The sequence below is a fragment of the Solea senegalensis genome, linkage group LG13 (assembly GCF_019176455.1).
Source record: "Solea senegalensis isolate Sse05_10M linkage group LG13, IFAPA_SoseM_1, whole genome shotgun sequence".
Taxonomy (NCBI): domain Eukaryota; kingdom Metazoa; phylum Chordata; class Actinopteri; order Pleuronectiformes; family Soleidae; genus Solea; species Solea senegalensis.
In genome coordinates, this window is record NC_058033.1 from 3,686,547 (window position 1) to 3,706,154 (window position 19,608).

At 43.1% G+C, this 19,608-nt stretch overlaps 1 protein-coding gene across 3 annotated transcripts in view; it reads left to right on the forward strand.

Moving 5' to 3' along the window:
* Positions 1 to 19,608, forward strand: part of tiam1a (TIAM Rac1 associated GEF 1a) — a 70,677-nt gene that overhangs the window by 12,270 nt on the left and 38,799 nt on the right. Inside the window, exon 1 of one of the 3 annotated variants that reach the window (XM_044042279.1) lies at positions 4,951 to 5,275. The exons of the other annotated variants lie outside the window; for them this stretch is intronic. The gene's annotated coding sequence lies outside the window, so the exon portion shown is untranslated. Of the gene's footprint in view, positions 1 to 4,950; positions 5,276 to 19,608 lie in introns of those variants that run through there. 3 annotated transcript variants of the gene reach the window in all.

Genomic DNA, 19,608 nt, shown 5'->3' on the forward strand with positions numbered 1-19,608 from the left:
CAGGGCAACATCTGCAAGTTTCGAACACGCGTTCAGATCATTTGACATTTTTTCTGGACGTACAAGTGCGTCTTTGTTTGCAGTGAGTTGCTAAGTATAGCTGACTGAGGAAGAACTGGTTTTGCGTACTGATTTACATTCAGACACATGATAAAGGTCACTGGTGCCACATTGTTTTCGTGTTTGTTTTAAAAGAGATAAACGTTACACTTCCTTGATCCACAGTCTGTGGAACCGTTTGATGTGTGATGATCAGACAGCATGTGCTCAGAATCAGACACAAGGTCAAGTATCTCTGTACTGTAGCAGCATATTAAAACCACGCGAGTGCAGCAGCAGCAGCAGCAGCATGGTTAATGTAATGGCGGCCAAAATAAATAATAGCACGAAACACAGTGTTCCTGCGTTATAACAGCACTGCAGGTAATCAGCAAAGCTCCCCCACGTGAATATTCATTAGACTCATAGCTGTGGGCTAATGTTGCACAGATGTGCGCTGCGTGACCTTGAAGACAAAAGGACAGAAATATGCCAGTCCATTAGCAAATGTTAACATTAACTTGGCTGTGTGTACTTAGCAGAGCCATTTATTAGCCCTAATATGAAAGGTTAAAAAAAGATAAGATTAACCATCCATTTTTTTATTTTAGATAGTTTCATAAATTATTTTCTCCCCAAGAGATGTGATATTTGGTTTACCTCAACAAGCAAAATGTGTTCATCAGTGTTACTGCCAATCCAGGGTTTTGAGAAGGCTCATATTTATTTGGGATGGCACAATATCGCCAATATACCAATATTACAAACTCAAGTATCTACCGATATCAGTCCGATACAGTCATTTTAGGAAATACGACACGTCAGTTATTGTGTTATGGAATCTATCGTTTAATTTTGGTTCAACAAAGAAGAAAATCACAATTATTGATGGCAACAAATCTAATTTAGCCATAAATCAGAATTGAGATCCAAATCAAATCAGCACGTATTTTGATCCAGTTGAATCATGACATTGTCCGAGCCTCAGCACCTTTGCTGTTCGTTGTGCATCACATTTAACACTGTATCCCTGATGTGTATCCCATCAGGCTGTTACACCTGACGCATGTCATTGTTTCTTTGTGTTGACGATGAAGGGATGCAGTCAACACCTGATGCCTGTGTGTTCTCCAGTCTGAGGACCTGTCAATCATATCTGTCATCCCCAGTAATGAGAACAGCTGTGTGTGCGCGTACACACACACACATATATATATATATATATATACCTGTCCAATTTATTTTTATGTCTAGACGGTGCATGTGTGTGTGTGTGTCTCTCCATGTGCACGTGCATACATGTGGGTGTGTGTGACATGCTAATGGAAATTGTAATAGCACTCGACAGGGATTAGCTGACATGACCCTGAGCAGTGAAACTAGCAACTGGTTGCTCATGTGACTCTTAACAAAAAGGTATCAGGCCAGTATAGGGATGTGCTATTGTGGCCCAGCAGGTCATGCATTATTTATGAGCTCAACTCCCCTGTAATGATTTTTATCAAATCTGGTGAGGTGGGTGTTGATGGGTTCGTGGTAAATGGCCATTTTCAATCAGCCTGTTTCCATGCGTGGTCTCAAATACACTATTTCATTTGAATACTGTCCGTGTCCCAGTATAAAAGCACAAGCTGGGAATCAATTTACTGAGTGAAATGTGTCCGACTGGGTCACACGGCGGGGGCAGTGGCTATAGCATTGTTGCCTCACAGCAAGAATTTCACCGGGTTTAATCCCAGGTTGAATGAGGGCCTTTCTGTGTGGAGTTTGCATGTTCTCCCAGTGTGGACACTGGACACTATACATTGACTGCAGGTGTGAGTGTGAGAGTGAATGGTTGTATTTTGTTCCTGAGATGGACTGAGTGTACTGTGTCCCTCCTGTGTCGGCTGGGATTGGCTCTAGCTCCCCTCGCGACCCTCATTCGGAGAATAATGTGGGAGACGATGAGTGAGTCCGACTCAAAACAACCTGTTTAGCTGGCGGCATGTTATTCTCATCTCATCCAGGGTCACATGATGAGCTGCAACCAATCTCAGATAGTGTTGGGGCAAAATCATCTAATCATCTGATTAGATGATAGTGATGATGATGATGATAAGTGTTATTGTTGTTCTATCGCTCCTCTTTCTTCTTCTCTCCTTTCCATTCTTCTTTTCACCCACCTCTCCTTTGCTAACCGCCTTCTTTGTCTCCTCTCTCCTACCTCAACCAGTCGAAGCAGACGGCCATACACTTGCCATTCTCTGTCTTTGTAACATCCATTAACTTCAAAATATTTACTTCTTTAAGTTGACTGAGCATAAATTCAGTCTCCTCATCAGCTCAAAAAAAAAAGATACTGGCCTAAATTCCACCATGTTTTTCCCACTGTCCTCTCTTAACCAGCTTCTGGGTCAAACCCCGTGGGGGTGGGAGCTGTGGAGGCCAGTTCGAGCCCGACATAACGTACACATGCGGTAGTAATTCGACTCCAAATCGCATTATCTCGGTGTGCAATACGATTTAGCACAACGTCAGTCAGACTAACGCGTTTCCATGTTATTTTAAAAGTCAAACTTACACAAGAACTCAAAATATGTGTATGTTGCCCCCCCGATACCGCGTGCGTCCATGAATTTCAATGCGATATGTTTAGCAACAGAGATGAAATTGGAAACCAATCTGTGTCTCATGCCTTCAGGCCTTATCTGATATTGCCACCCCCACCCACACAGGCTCACTGCGATAACGTCTGATAAGGGTTGAAAGGTGGAGTCTATTGTGCTGGGGGGGGGGTGGGGGGTAGAGCAGGCATCTCAGGTGTGCAGTAAGGCAGGAGAACAAAAACAGCGCCGCCGCCATACAGTGTGTTGATGGAACAGAAAACGTGACCGACGAATGGGCTCTGATATTTCTTTTTCCTCGTCGCCGTCCCGGCTGCCGGCTGCTCGGCTCGTGACGAAACAATAAGCGGCGGGTTCGCGTTACAGACGCAACAAGCGAACGAAAAGAGAAACGAGGCGACGTCCTGATGCTGCAGAACCAGCCGCTCTGCTTACATAACATCCTCCACCTGCTGCTGTTATTATTACCTCCTCTGTTTTCTGCTTGTGCCTACATGCCATCGCAGCCGTTGCTTCCACCACACTCCCTGGATAATTGCAGTACAGCCCAATAACTCTGTGTTTGGGTTTGGATTGTGGGAACTGGTCGTCTTATAGTTTCAGTTCATCCTCCCGGATTGGTCGCTTCCTGTTTCAGGCAGCTCCCAGCAGGACACGACCTCTGTCTATCTATAGTGTTAGATAACACATAAATAAACATAGAGGGAGCTCAGGAAAAGAAAAAAAAAACAGACTGGGAAGAGGATGAGTGGTGAAGAGTGGACGGGCGTTATTAAATGTCATCATGTGCCTCGTGGTAAAGGCCTGTGAACATGCGCGTCTCGCCTGCATACCAGTTAGTGACTTTGTGTTTGTAGCTGCCGTCTCTTTCTCCCCCCGTGGAGACAGTGTCAGGTCCTTTTGTTCGGTGAATCTGTTTCCTTCACGACTGCCCTTTGTCCCGACATGTTTGCCCCTATAAATGTTGAATACGCCCAAACAGCAGTTATTTCTGTAGCCTCACAGTGACACAGGCGGAGACAATGGGGATCGCTGGCCTGCTGTGTAATCACCCCCAGGTCTTTAAGCCAAATATTTTGGTAAATGATTTACTCATGCTAAGAAATTTGACACAGTTATCACCAGGTTTTTACACATGAAAAAATCTGGGAAATCAACAAGTGTCTTTTTATAGTTCAAGGAACGATAATTCTTTCATTCTTTGGGCAGAAAATCTTGATTTAAAACAGTTAAGGCTTTAAAAAAAAACACCTTAGTGTTGAAAAAATTTAAATATGTTGAATAGATTTTATGATACTATATGTGTGCCGAGATTATGGTGCAGATTATTTTATTAGGATTGCCCAACGTGGTGTTGGACAGTGCAGGAGTAAATAATGTTGCATAAGTGATTTTAGAAGTTTCAGTGGTTATCTTCATTTGAATCTTGCAGGTGGTGATGTTTTTGGGCTTCTTGGGCTGCTCCCACTTGTTGTGGATGTTTTCTTTTGACGTGACGCTTCCGTTGCAAGACGCCTGCAGGGTTATGATGGGTGTGTTTGTTGCAGTATCACTGTTTTGTGTTTATTTATTTAGATCTTCACGAGCTTTGCCTTCAATCATTCCTCGTCGTCCTGTGGTCCACTTGAAAAACATACTGAAAAGATGGCGCTTAAAGTGATAAAAGTGATATGAACAGTAAAATAAAACACAGAAATTTAAAGGAACTACAGCAAGACAATGATAGCTTTAGTTGAATAAGGTACTTCTCTTCTAGTGAACTGTTCCAGGAAGCTCTGCACTCAACAGTTTGTTGAATATCATTGTTCTGCGGCTTAGATAACACCCGCTGACCTTTACTGATTTGACGTGTCATGTGTCCGTGACAAAAGCCGCTCTATAGTATAGTTTTTCGCAAATGAATTCTGGCGTTATTGTTCTACGTAACCTTCTGAAAAGCATTCAGTTTGAATGATTTCTTTGTTACATGGAGCAAAAAAAAAAAACATCCAAATAGCTGATTCATTTCAGTAATTTGATTAATCAAAGTTATTGTTGCAGCCCCAGATGACACTGCTGTCTTTTCATGTGTCCTCTGTGTCTGCACGTCAGTGCACAGCTGTGCTTGTCGACTGTGTCTCTCTTTGTTTTGGTGTAGAACTTCTGGGGCCAGAAGAGCCAGCAATTAAAAAGAGGAGTGGGACACCGAGAGGCTTAGAGGCGCAGACCCGGCACACACTCTGACAGTCAATTGGCAAACGGAGGGAGGGGGGGTGAAATTGGAGGGAGAGAGAGAGAGGGAACTGAGAGCAGCAGCAGGAGGAGGAGGAGGAGGGCAGGGTGAGCGCCTGAGGGAGAGAATGGAAGAGTCACAGAAAAGAGGGAGGGCTCAGACTCAGGCAGAGCGCACACACCCTCTCCTCAACCTTCAGTCTGGTTTAGGCGTGCTAGAAGGCAGCATGTGTGGGTATGCGCTGTAAGTATGTGTGTGTGTGTGTGTGTAGAGTCAAACAGTGCTGCGCTGGAGTGCAGGAGACGTCTCATTGACACGAGGATTCCCCTGTCGGCTCCGGAGGAGGACATGTGCTGACAGTGTTTGAGCCAACGCGCGGAATTAACTGTTCATACACAGGTGTGGAGCACAAGTGGAGGTAAAGAGACACTGTTTATTTCTTATTTTAAAGGGCGCTTTGGGGACTGAGTTGAGTGATGTGGATCTGCTGATGTAGTGTGTGCGTGTTGACATGATTTATGAGCTGCTGATATTAATATTTGTGTCAAACACGCAAAAGGAGATGAGGACTTATGAGAGTATATATGATTCCATATGTGTGTGTGTGACTGACCTTGTCAGGACCACGAGTCCTCATGGAAAACCTGGTCCTCATTTGTGAAGAACTGGTTAAGTTTAGGGTTAATATTTGAGGTTAAGGTTAACCGGTTGTGGTTACCACTCTGTTTCGGGCTGTTCAAATGAATGGGAGCCCTTAGAAGGAGTGTTAATGTTTATAAAAATGCACACTCTCTTGCTCAATGTGTCTCTGTGTGTGAGTGTGACTTCCCTCCTTCTCCAGTACAGTGTGCCACTGTGTGGTGTGTGTGTGTGTGTGTGGTTCTCACTCACTCTCACTGAGCCTCAAACACACACATAAATGTGAATAAATGCACGGAAAAAGTCTCGTGCCCGTTATGGCTCCCCGCACGGTCCAGTGCTTTTGTTGCTGAAAGTTTTATCAATCATTAATGCTCTCTGTGGGACGCTGCCTCGTTTCTCTATATGCAATGGGGGTAATTCAGTGATGACGGCCCTGAGGGGTGTCTGCACCTGAAATTTGCCCACCATTCAAGAGAAAACCGCAAAGTGCATAGTGATGCATGCTTTGCTACATTACTGCACTGTGGAAATGTGCTTGAGTTCACCCAAGAGAAACAGAACAAATAAAATGAGGATTACACTCCAGATCTGAAAGTCAAGTGGCACTTAAAGTAACTGTGAGTTTTAGAGCCATAACACAAGAATTGCAGGCCGTGCACAAAGGTGCACAATGCAAAAATGAAGAACAAGGCATACGTAGAGGGATATTTGGGTCTGATAAAGACATTAGCCTACTTGTTGTAGTTTGTGTGAGGTGGAAAACGTGAAGAGAAGAGAGGGGGGAACAGCGAAAGAGCAGGAAGACGCGCAGACAAAGGAGGAGACGTCTGGAGCGAGCGGCACTTAAAGGCTGTGTGGGATTGAAGACATGTGACCATCATGATAAAGGACAAACAAAGAAGGGGAGCCACAAAAATGTGCACTTTTACCTGCCTTCATCTGAATACTTAATGCCTCGTCAGCATTTGTCACTCACACACACTCTGTGTGTATATGTGTGTGTGTGTGTGTGCGTGCACAGAAGTGGAAGTGTGAGGTCTCAGCTGTGCACAGGGTCGTCTTCAGGCATCCAGACGGCCGGAGAGTTACGAATGGTCAAAGGGCACATTGTCTCTGCTGTCCTTATCCCCCTCCCTCGCTTTCATGCTTCTCCTTCAGCAAAGTAAAGAAAACACACTGGACAGTCACCTCGTCCAGTGTGTGGATGTGTAGACCAGGCTTGTGACAAGCTGATGCAACTGTCCCACAGTACAGAATAATAAAGATAATAATGCGTTCATATACATTTCACTCTAGATTATTAAGCCTTTGCAAAATGCTCACTCTCTCATCATCCATATGTAGGGTTTGTTTTGACTTTGAGAAGAATGAAAATCTCTCTCTCTGCTCTTATCTTCCCGTCACATTATCTTTCCTGCTGCAAGTCCCTGCTTCACTTTGCCGCTACCAGGAAGTTGAATATTGGCGGGATGTTTTGAGGAAGCGATCCGTGAAGGGATTTATAGTGGCAGAGGAAAACTGCTGTGTGTGTGTGTGTGTGCATGTGTGTGTACATTTTCTTTTTAAAATTGACAAAGACTTGGTGAAAGCCTGGAGCTCTAAGGTATAGAAGCCATTATCTCCTCTACGGTTACACATTGCTCATTCAGGCTGACGTGTGTGTGTGTCAGTTTACTACAAGTGTGCGTTCAGGACAAATATTTGTGTGGCGTGTGCGTGGGAGGATGGGTGGGTATATGTATGTATGTCCACTCAACCATGTGCTCCATGGGTGTACAGTAAGCTAATATAGTGGGTAAGCGTGAACGGGGGTGGGGATGAGGCTCCATTATGTGAGCCTGTGTATGTGTGTGTGTGTGTTTGCGTTGTGTGGGAAGATGTGTACACACTGACCCAGATTGATCCACTGCACTCGTGCACAGTCAGCTCACCTACAGGGCAGATACAGGTATCGTATAAAGAGGCCACAGTGAAACCAAAACCACTGTATGACTTCTGTACATTCAATTTCTGAAACTTAAACAAAAAAACGAGTTTTAACCCTGACATTTCATGGTTTACCTTGCAGGGATGGGCTCTTAACTCAGTGAGGCCAAATAGGAAGCAAGAATATTCTGAATAGCCACTAGGGGGCTCACTGCAGTGGTCACAAAAATAACTATTTGAAAGGAAGCGAATGGGAAAAATTGCAGTATGACATATTTCTGAGGAATTAATGGTCTAAATTGCTAGTTTTCGGGCTTTTTCTATAGAAAAACAATGTCAACTTTGCAAATTATGTTCTCAGGCAAATAGATAATAAAACATGGCATATATGAGAGGACACCAGTGTGATTGACAGTTTGCATGGTCCAATAGGTTCCCAGCTGCACAACCTTAACATGGCACTGGCACAATCATGAGTTTTGAGGATTCAAAACAGTTCAGATTCAAGAAGTATCTGTTCAAGTAAAGCTCAGGGTTACATTATAATGGAGATAATCACAGGTCAAACCATTGGCGATTACAGCTCTAAGGGATGGTGCAATTAATATTAAAAGGATATGGTCACTCTTTTTTTTCTTCGCCTTTTTGCTGTTCTTTCAACTGTTGCTTTGCTCACGCTTCATCCCTCTGCCTCAGTGGTCACCTCATTTGTTGTTAAGCAAATATGGGGCTTAACCAGCCCCAGTGTCCACCATCTTCGCATATGCAATCAAGCTGTTTAAATGTTTGAGTTTGACTGTGTGCTTGTGTGTCTGCCCTCTCTAGACGTGTGTGTGTGTGTGTGTGTGTGTTCCTTTCTTTCACTCACTCTCTGAGTTCTCCTCACTTGCAGACCAGTACCAGACAGATGATGTGTGTTTCGGGAAAGCCATGACAAAGCTGACAGCCGAAGGTGGAGAGATGCTTTGAATTTTGTTTTTAATCTCAGCATGTGTATATGATGGAAGCTGCAGCTGTGGCAGCTGTGTGAATACAGGATCCTGGAGTTTGTATCATCATTTGTATCTCACCTGATGTTGACGCGAAAAACCCAGACATGCTGATGTGGGACCCAAAGGGTCTTAGTATGCCTTTGAACAAACAAGATTTTATCTTAACAAAAAACAACTGACCATTTTTCATAGCTTGACCGTCTGTAGCGATGGAGTTAATAAATGGATGTTAGCTGAGGCCATTTCTTTAGGTCGTCCTCCTGTCCCACATGTTCAGTTTCACAAACACTTGCGACAGCATGTGCCTGAAGTCTAGCCCATAAATTCACATAAGGTATCGTGAGGGATAGGAATTTATTTTAAATGTCCACTGACACAGTGTATGAAAGCTCTTCTGATTCTGATTCTGATTCTGATTACTGCATGTATACGCTTAGTCAGACTGGAGTCGGACTTGGTGTTCTGCACATGCACCAAAATGTCCTCCCCTGTCTTTGACCCCGAAGTGTAAGGAGACATGGTATAACCTGCAGTTCGTGTGGGAACCACACGGCCAATAAATCCATTTTCTCCTCCACATGTACTGTATAGTCTGACTCGGCAAGTTGTCCGATTGCCTGTCTTAGTCGGACTACGGCCTTAGCTGGATTAAAGTGTGAATCTGAACACAGAGACACAAACCTCTCTAGTAATACATTCATATCTATGGGAAATGTATGAGATTCTCAAATTTCTAATCAACCGAACCCCCATTCGACATGTTTGTGAGCTTTTGATTATCTGGAGTCTGTATTCAACTAAGAACCTCCTGCTGTGACTTATGACATTTATGTGTTGTATGTGTTATTTTTAGTAGCAGTGTTATTGCTACTAAACTAAACTGAGAAACTGAGCAAGAGCGGAGCGGCAGAACACGTCAGTGTGAGCGGTGTTCCACGCTGACAGACGTGTTTGCTTATGTGCACGCGTATGTAATGTCACCCTTCCGGTTGAGCGAGGCCTTTGAGATGTGTTGACTGGGGAGTGTGTAACGTGAGGTGGAGAGCATTTTGTTTTTACGTGCCACACACCTCAACGCTCAACATCAACCCCCTGATGAGAAGATGCATAAAGAGTGGGAGATGCAGAACGGGATGCCTCTAATTTGAGGGGGTGTTGTCTCTGAGCTGACGCGAGTTGGCATGTGTCCTCATTCATTTCTTCCCTTTTGTGTCTGCTGATGAATTGGGAATTTCCTCCTTCCTTCCTTTCATCACTCCCCCTCTCACTCTCTCCATCTCTCTCTTTGTCTCCCACACCATCATCCCTCCTTCCTTCCTTCCTCTCGCGGTGTGACAGATTTGGCGTCTCTGTCGCGTGTGTGCCCATTATCTCTGATCAGTGTTGTGTTCAAGCCCACACACATCAGAGTGAGTGTGCGTTCATACGTGCATCTACGTCTTGATACAGTTGCGTCCTCACATATGGCCGCAGTGCCTTAAACACAGGATGGAAAGATGCAGAAGATCATTTTGTTTACCGAGTGTTCAACAAAGAAAGTGGGGAGTGTTTTCCTGAAGTATTTGAGATATTTTTGGTGGAAAAGGGAGAGACCTCACTTCATATGGTACAAAAACAAGAAGGTGGTTTTATAACTTCAGAGTGAGCGAGCGGAAAAACAACGGTGTGTGAAGTGTTGAGTTGGGATTTAAGGGAGGAAATATGGTGGGAGTGCAAAACCACGTCTTCAAAGATTGTGTTAATGCTTTGTTTGCACTGATGAGATTTGGCCTTCCTGGGATCTTTTCTGTTATCTCTGCTTGGAAATCTGAACACCCGGCCTGCACTTAGTGTGTGTGTTGTTTTTTTTTTTGTCTGTCCAACTCTTGTCCTCTTCTTCCCTCTCGCTCCATCTTCCCTTTCAACCCCTCACATTACATTAGTGACACTTAGTTAGAGAGTTAGTTAGGGAGTCACGGTCACGTTTGCTGCCCGTTGACCTGGAAGCGATGCAGTGGGGATCGTGCGACGGCCTGTGAGTGCATATTTAAGAGTGTACATGTGGAAATATGAATGCGAATATGTCGGCGTGTATCTTGCGCGTTTGTGTGGCGCAACAAAAGGAAGAGTGAAAGCTTAGGGGCACAGCTGTGTGGATTTTATTGTTCTTTGGATTAAATTTCTTTGGAGATACAAAAAAAAAGCCCTGTGGTTAGTGCTGTATAAGGTTTCTTTTTAGATTTTGTGTTTTTGTTATTGTCCTGTGGTGCATTAGCTTTTAGGCACATGACTTTTTGTTTGTGTGTGTGTGTGTGTGCGTGCGTGGTCAGATTGCTTTTGTCCGCTCTCCTCAGGCCTGCACTCAGATGTCAGTGAGTCGTGTGGTGCCCATACAGGTCACTAATGCTTAGAAAGGGAGGAGGCAGGCTCTATTCACTGCAGCCACTCAGAATCCAAACAATAACGCTCGGCTCAAGTCCACACAAGAGCCTGACTCCCAGGAAATGGACCCATTGACCTAGATCAAACCCCGTCCACTGGAGAGACACTGCACTGCTGACATGTTGTTGACATCCTGTTGTTGTTAGCGGCATTGTTGTTGTTGTCACAAGACATTGACAGAACTTAAGTGTTTTCCCCCTTGATGAATTGATTAGTGTTTTATGTTAAGAGACGTTGATCGGTGTCAAAATGATGATGTTCTCTAATTGTCTTTGTTTGGTCCATATACCAAAATGATTCAGTTTGAGTGATTTATTGTTATGGTGGTAAACAGATAAACAGGAAATATTCACATTTAAGAAGCTGCAAAATCAGAGAACTTGTCTTGTATCACAAAACACACAAAAAACGATGACTCGATGATCAAAAATAGTTGGCAATTAATTGTTGAGGTCTTATCTATATTGTGTACTCTATATTGGCTGTCATTGAGTTCAAGTCATATGTACAGTATGTGTAAATATTAAAATATTAATGCACAGGTCTATATTGCATTCATAAACATAGTTACCTGTATCCAAAAATAATTTATCTTATTTATGGTATTTCTTATCAGCTTTGACTGAGTAGCAATTTGGACAAATATTGGAAAAGATTAACTAAAGTTAATCTTAAAACAACAACAACAGATGTGCAGGTTTATTTTATGCAGACTGAAACTAAATTAAACCATTTGGGAGATCATGTGTCTACTGAAGCAGTTAGTTGTTCTAGAAATTAGCTGAACATTGATCAGAAAATCTTAAAAAATGTTGATTGTGTTCGTCAAACCTGAAAATGACGATGTTCTCAAACGTCTCGTTTTGTCCACAAACCAAAATGATTCACTTTTCATGATTTCTTTGTTATCCAGAGCAAAGAAATTGAGAAAATATTCACATTTAAGAAGCTTAAAAGATCGGAAATCTTGTTTTATGAGAACATGAGAAAAGCTTCAAACCGATGAATCGATTATCAAAATAGTTGTCGATTCATTTTGTAATGGATTAATAATCGATTAATTCTTTCAGCCCTGATATTTTCTGTACTTCTGGCCAGTAGAAGTGTTTGCTGATACACTTAAATCCTATAAAATGCTTCATCAACATCAAAGGTTTGTGAACCACAGCAGCACTGTACTGTATTGTCGGGATTATGCGCCTGAGAAGCAGGAGACACAACACAGTGAGCTGCTGTTTGTCCGTCACATTCTTGCAGAACATTTTGAACCCCCATCCCTCACTGCACTACATTGTTTCCTGTCTCTTCTTCAAGGGGGCACTCTGTGTGCAAGCGCCGCTGTTGACTCAGGTGCAGGGATGCACTAAGACGTCCCCCTCCCCCCTCTCCCTCCAGTCCAGTTGCCTCCTCCTCCTCTGCCTCTAATATCTTTATTAACATTATCTGCTTCCTCGCCTCTGTCAGGTTTACGCTGCTGTGGACTATGCATCTCTTCTCCTCCTCCTTTAATCTCTTCTCCTTTCTTTCTTTTCCCATGGCGTTCCTCTCTCCATTTTCTCTTCCCTCTTCACCTGTCCTTCTGCAGCCGCTGCCTCAGACAAAGCTTTTGCACGGCCTCAGCAGTTTTCTTAATTAATAAAGTGACAGGAGTTCTGCTTTATTAACCGTCTGCAGTATTTAAAGCCAGGGTTTGCAGTCAGGTATTGACCAAAAGAAAATCCTGGTGTTTGTCGCCCAATAAATACAACCAATAATAGAACCATGGGATATACTGTATCATACTACACTTCTGTCAATGTTAATTGTATTCTGCTCAGGCACCAAAAAGGGATATTTTACTTTCCTTCTATTTTAAATACATCCTCTTAGCAGTTACTTATGTTTTATTGGAAAAGACAGGTGTAAACAATTCATATTATTAGCTAAATCAATCTGTATAATCCTAGTTTTGAGTGCATGTGAGTCAGGATTACAAGGATGAGGAGGAAACTCTTTGTGGTGTTTTCAGACCAGGAAGTGGCCAACGACATCAGTCTGGCCCATAATCCACCTGTTCTTTGCCGTCTCACTGTCTTCTTAGTTTAGCTGTTAAGCTTCTGCCCGCGCTACGTCACCTGTGACATGAAATACGGCACAAACACACACACACACACACACACAGAAAGAGAGAGAGAGTTGTGTGAAGGTGAATTTTAAAAAATGATTTCAAAGAAACTGACAAGTTATGCACTACAGCTGAAAGGACCGAGTTTTGCTACGAAATGAAAGTTGAAGAAACCAATTCATTGTGGTTTTAAACTTTTTTTAATGGACAAATAACAAGACGCACTAATTGGAAACATTTCACAATGTATCATATATATCTATATTGGTTACCCATACCCTCTCCAATTGTTCTTTTTTGTGTTAATTCATTTTATGAATTATGAAAAATATGTTAATTTAACTTCAGAAGAAATCCTTAATATACAGTACGTTGAACCGTTGATATTTTGATATTGAAGGAAACCCCTAAATATGTTGTTTTAAAGATGTTCCCAGATTCACGCCCTTGCGTGAACCTTTTATTTTCTTCCACAAGATTGTTATTTCTGTGTCTCACAACAATATAGCTCTCCACTTAGTCTCGTCACATCACCGGCGACAACAATAACAAGTCGAGCTCGTTCACGTCTGACATGACATCCATCTCTATCAGACCCTGCAGGACCTATCAACACCACTCCACCTCTTTACCTCTCATGTCTCCTTCCACCTTCAACACACATCATTTGTCTGTCTACCTGTGGCCCAGCACTCGTTTCCAGCCGCTCTAACAACCTCTCATCCCCCTCTCAACGCCATCATCCTTCCCCCCCCCCGACCCTCTCCTGCTGCTCTCATCCCCTCCCCCTTCCTCAACCTCCCACCTCAATCATTCTACCTTTGCCTAAAACCCTCTCATCCCTGTGTTGCACCCACACATCCACCCTGTTATTTCATTTCTCTCTCCAGACGGCACAAAGAGAAACAGGAAGTGCTAACCGCCAATTTGGGCTTCATTCACACCTGTCTTGTGTTTGTCTGAGGGACCCCGTCATTGTCTGACTAACTCGTAGGGATTTCCAAAAATAGTATTTGGTGCCATATTGTTTTGTCAATATTTGGCAACTATCAGACAGCAAATCTTTCAATGTTTCACTGTTTTTTGTTATAAAAGATATTATCTACATGGAAACAGAGCCTAGTTTCAATAAATGTCTGCATGCAACCCCAATTTTATGGCAGATTCTCCTGAAGTCCTTCTTCTTAATACGGTCCCTAAAGACATCACAATAGTTAATTTAGGCAACAGAAAAAAAAGCTAAATAAAGGGAAGGAGTTCCGTTTCAAAGACAGAAGGCCTAAATCTGTCCATCTTAATTCCAGGATTAAAAAGCTCTTTAAAAGCATCGTGTCCAATCCCACTTTATTACTTTATCACCATCCCAACCGAGCTGAAAGGAATTTGCCGATAACGCAGACAGCAACACGTTTCAGTGTCTTTAAGTGCATCTTTGGGTGGGAAGCAGATGTAGAAGAAATATATCATGTTAGATGATTTGTCCTCCTATTCCGTGAAAAAAAAACCAACAAGGGAATCTCTACAATATATGATTGAGAGACATGAGAAAACAGAAAAAATTTTGATATTGGGTTTGGCTCGGGCAAACTGGAGGATTTCTGCTGCATAATAAAAACCCTGTAGTTGCACGCCATCGCCCACGTGTCGTTTAAAGAAATCCAAATCTGCTGCCACGTCTGCACAGAGCTCTCCTTGTGTTTTTAAAATGCCGCTCTCCATCTTGTTCCTTCGCTCCCAGACGGTCCTCCCCGGCGGCTGTGCCGTGGCCCGCGGGGTTTCTACGGTTACCAGCTGAATGTGGAGCACAGTCACTGTCTCACATCGCTCCTCCTGAATAATTAAACACTTCTCTTGCAACCACCTCTCACATATTGGGAACCGCAAATCACCTCATCAATATTCAGCTGATTGTTTTTGACAACTTGTCTGTGCAATCACTTTTTTTTTTATCAAGACCAACAAGTGTTGATTGAGGTGTGGGGGAAAAAAAAAAGCTGGAAAAAGGAGCTGATTTAAGAAAAAGAAAATGGTAATTTTCATTCCACCTGCTGCGACGAGGATTTCAAGTGGCATCGAAACTTACAACAGAGGTCCATGAAGGATTTCATTGAGGCTGACATGCCTTGATCTTCTCCTTCATCTCAGAACATTAAAATCTATATCTTGAAAGGTCACAGTAGGAGGTTATTGGACTCCCTGGAATCCCCTTTCTTTCAAATTCATATACGGATTTGGACGATCGCTAAAGTTCTTCGCACTCATTGACTCTCATGGGCTCTTTTCACTCATCGCGCTAGAAGGATATTTGCTTCAAAATATGGTAATCCCTGACAGCGCCGCGCTGCAGAGGCAGTCCGCTGAAATCTGAGTTAAGGAGCGAGCAGCGTAAGCTCCTCGAAAGATGGAGACGCGTATTTAATGAGGTTGCTGACACTTGAGGAGCAAAGTGGAGTGAACTGGTTGTGACTGTACTTTTTTTAAAATTGATCCCTAGATACCGCACCCACCCCAAAATCTGAAAATCACATCTTTCTTTTTTTTTTCCTTTTAAAATGCATTTTTGTTGAATTCTCAAGGTTTAATTGCTCTCTGGTGTATAAGATGGCTTGACACCACTTTTTCGTGTCACACAGTGTTCATTTGGTCTTTTCCACAATCTGGTCATAGGACATTAACACTGTCTTCTACTTTGGATCCTCACTGGATCTTTCTCTTGATCCGACTGATGTAATAGATCTAAAAAAGTAAAGTTCACGGCAAACGTCAATGGCCAACACTCAGACGATGAATGCATGTTGTAGCGTTGCACTGGAAATGATGTGTCACTGCCAAAATTGAAGCAGACGAAGAAAAAAAATATGAAGTCTGAAGGTTTTCCCGTAAAATGACAATCTGAGCAGAAACTGGTCCTGAAAATCCTGCATGGATTGCACAATTGAGTCATTTGACCCTGAAATAAACACATTCTCATTCTCATATGATCAATAATATGGGATTAAACCAGTGTTGTTTACAGCCTGTGCTCAAAATTTGATGTGATTTTTGTCTGCACACATGTTTCCTCACAGATCTGCACAGATATCACACAGTTATCATTTCAAATATGTTTTTTTGAATAAGAATAATGATGTAAACATTACCATTACTTCTGATATCGCGACTCATATCGCAACCGCAATTAGATTCAAAATCGTTCATTACTACGTGTGCTTTTTGCATCATTTAGGATTTTCTGCTGTTCTTTCTTCTCATATCAATACCAATCTGATACTGATACTGAATATTGCATCACTGATCCTCAGCTAGCATCCCCACTATGTGCTGTCATTTTTCTCCCTGAAGGATTTTTTTAAAACTTAAAGGAAAAAAAGAAAGAATAATGTTTGACTTATGGGGGTGGGGTTGTTGGGGGGGGAGGGTTTGGTGATGTCAGATCGTGAAAGGATGAATAAGAAGCTAATCTCCTTCTTCCAGGGAATTCTGCCAGTGATGTCTGAGACGGTCCGTCTCTGAAGGGAGTGCGTGAGTGCAGTGGAGTGTGCGCCTCCATCTCCACGATAGGATGATTTTAGAGCACGTCTGACTGTTATCTCAGCCCGAGATGGATATACTTCCTCTTCAAACGTGAACACTCACACACACTCACACACACACATACAGTAGGTGTGCTCCCGCAGGCACGCGCTCGCGGATAAGTCCTTGATCCTTATTTGATTGGACCACTGAGCCAGACTGCACCTCGTCTTAATTCCCATGTCATTCGCAGTAGCTTTTGAAGCCGGTTTGGTCAACGTAAGCAACACGGAAGCCCCCCGACGTTCCCTTCATGCATGTTTGTGGGTGCAACTTGTGTGTGTAGTTGAGTAAGCGTACGACTGCTTGGGGAGCGTGGAGAATTACTGATAAATCCTTGTGAGGGATTCCCATGGTCGTCTATTTTGACATGCGGAGGAATGAAGTGTCCCCCAATCTCAAATTCCTTTGTCTGCCCCCCAGAGAGTTTGTTAACCTCAGCGACTTCACTCCCCGCCTACAGGGACGGGGGTACACTATATATGTGTGTGTGTGAGAGGTGCGGAAAAGCTCAAGGGAAGGGTGAGTCCTGCAGTGCTTCAAGATTTTTCAGGCTTTATTCTTTTGGGGTTGTCGTGGTTCGTGAGTGCAGGGAAAAGGTCACAGAGGTCGCGAGCAAACTTGGAGCTTCTCTGGTTACGGCGGCGTCTAGACAGGTCACTGCTGCTCCGTGTGTCTTTGAGGTTGGCTTGTTTTCATTCAGTCAGTCACTCGCGGGGGAAGTCGGGCCCGACAAAGGAATCACACTTGGGTGACGAAACGCAACATTAGGCGCCGACAATAAAGGCTAGCATTTGAGGATTAGAGGAGATTAACAGTTGGTAAACGGTAATCGTAATCTGTCCAGAACTGGTGTGAGACTTAAATGCTCAGTGACTGATACTTAGTGGGAGTCACTGGATACATATTATTAGCCAATAATGTGTCACCTCTACCTTTATTTATTTATTTATTTATTTACATAATTTTCAAATAATTACACAAATTCCAGTTCACGATTCTCTTCATTTACGTCATGATTTCACATTTTATTTTGTGCTAGGTTATATGGTGTTTACTAGAAGAGTTCGACAGCCTCTCCAGAATGTGTTGCAGACAATGACACGCTTTAAAAAAAAAAACAAACAAACAAAAAAAACAACTGAACAACAATGTGACAGGTTTTGTTCGGCTGCATTCAGCGCGCGGTGTCGTACAGTAGCGCACATTCGCGTCATGTGGTTTCAGTCTGGAGAGTTGAGCTGTGTGTCACGTTGGGTGGGGCTGTGAGACAGGTGCAGAGATGAAAAGACTGGCAGAAGAGGGTGTGTGTGTGTGTGTGTGTGTGTGTGTGTGTGTGTGTGTGTGTGTGTGTGTGTGTGTGTGTGGTATCTTCCTGCTCTGTAGCTGTTCTGACAGGCCTTTGGTATTTTTCCAGAGAGTGTGAAAGCACATGTGTGTGTGTGTGTGTGTGTGAGTTGGGGAAAAAAAACGCACTCACATTTCCCCAGAGATTGTGCAGGTGTGTGTAACTGTCTGCTTCTCTGCGTGTTTTTCGCGTTGTCGGTGATACAGACGTGCGAGTCTGTGGATGTTCAGCATCTTAGCACCAGGGCTACATAGTTTTCTCTGACAGTGTCCCATAATAAAGATATAATATGGAGCATTTCTTTATTAAATTATCAAAAAACAAAGAGGATAATGTTATATATTTTATTCCACTCTTTAACACTCTTTAAATCCATGGACTGTTCAATTTCTGGGACAAAATGTCAAAGAGAAGACAGAAATTTTTGGTTGGGCTGAACAAACAATAATTTTCAAATCAAAAAGATCCTTTTATGTTATTTTCCCATTAAAAACATACATTATACTGTCTAAATGTTGAAAACTGTTGCATTGGAGCAGTGGTTGGAGGAACACTTGAGGAAATATCGAGCTCTTAAAGTAACACCATTATCCTATTAACACCATTAAAATACTGTGGTGTAAATAGGTCGCGCAAAGTCAGCCACGGACTTTTCACAGGAGGCTGAGTTATTCACAGTCAGATGTGTTGCTCTCTCATCATCCTCCTCTTCCTCACATGTACTTCACACACTGGTGTCGTGAAATTAGATTAACACGTACCAGTTTAAGAACCATGACATTAGCGTATATTAGCTGTTATTTTGATGGTAATACGTCTTATGTGCTGTACAATGTAAACAGTTATATCACGATCAAATCGCATTCTTATCATGTCTCTAAAATTACAGCTGGAAATTCCCTACTTGTCAGCCAGTGTCTTGTGTTATTTATTTATCTTTATTGTGGCACAGAAACTCTCCTCATAAAGTGCAAAAATGCACAGGGGAACCAAAAAGACAACAAGTCAACAATTCCCATGATCCCTCGCTGCTTCCTGACTTTTATTATTGTTTTCACTGGGAAACCCCTAGTGGCAGCAACTGCATGCTGTTGTGTTGTGTTGAAGCTGCAGTGACAGACCTGTGTGTTCGTCTTTCTCCCTCCCCAGTGTGTGTCTGTCTGGCGAGTTAATAATGATTTGGCTGCTGATGCAGAGGCCGTTGCGTTAATACACTCTGTCAGTGTGTTAATATACTGCGAGGGACTGAGAGAAAGAGAGCGAATAATTATGTTTCCCCCTTTTGTCTCGGCTCCCTCAATTAAGCCTGAAGAGAGGCAGCGAGAGCATGTGTCTACTTATCCACTTCAAGCTCAGAAACAATAGGACCCCCAATTTCTCCCTGTCTCTATCTTTATCTCTGTGTTTTCATTCTTCCCTCCCCACATTTTTTACTTTTCCATGTCAAACTTCTATTCATATCCCTCTCAGTATTATTTTTTTCCCTCCCCTCCATTTTCCCCTTTTATTCTGCACCAACGTCTGCGTTTCGCCTTCAGCCTCGCCTCACCTCTCGGCTCCCCAGAACTCCCTCTCCTCGTCTCTCCATCATCCCTCTCCGTCTCCTGTGCCCCGCTGCAGGGCACAGGAAGAGGCAAAACGAGGAGACTAAACATTTTCGAGTTGTACACCGCTGGAGGGGACGCGGGTGGTTCTGATTTCCCCCGTGCTGTGTCGGACAGGATTGTTTTGTTTGTGTGCGTTTG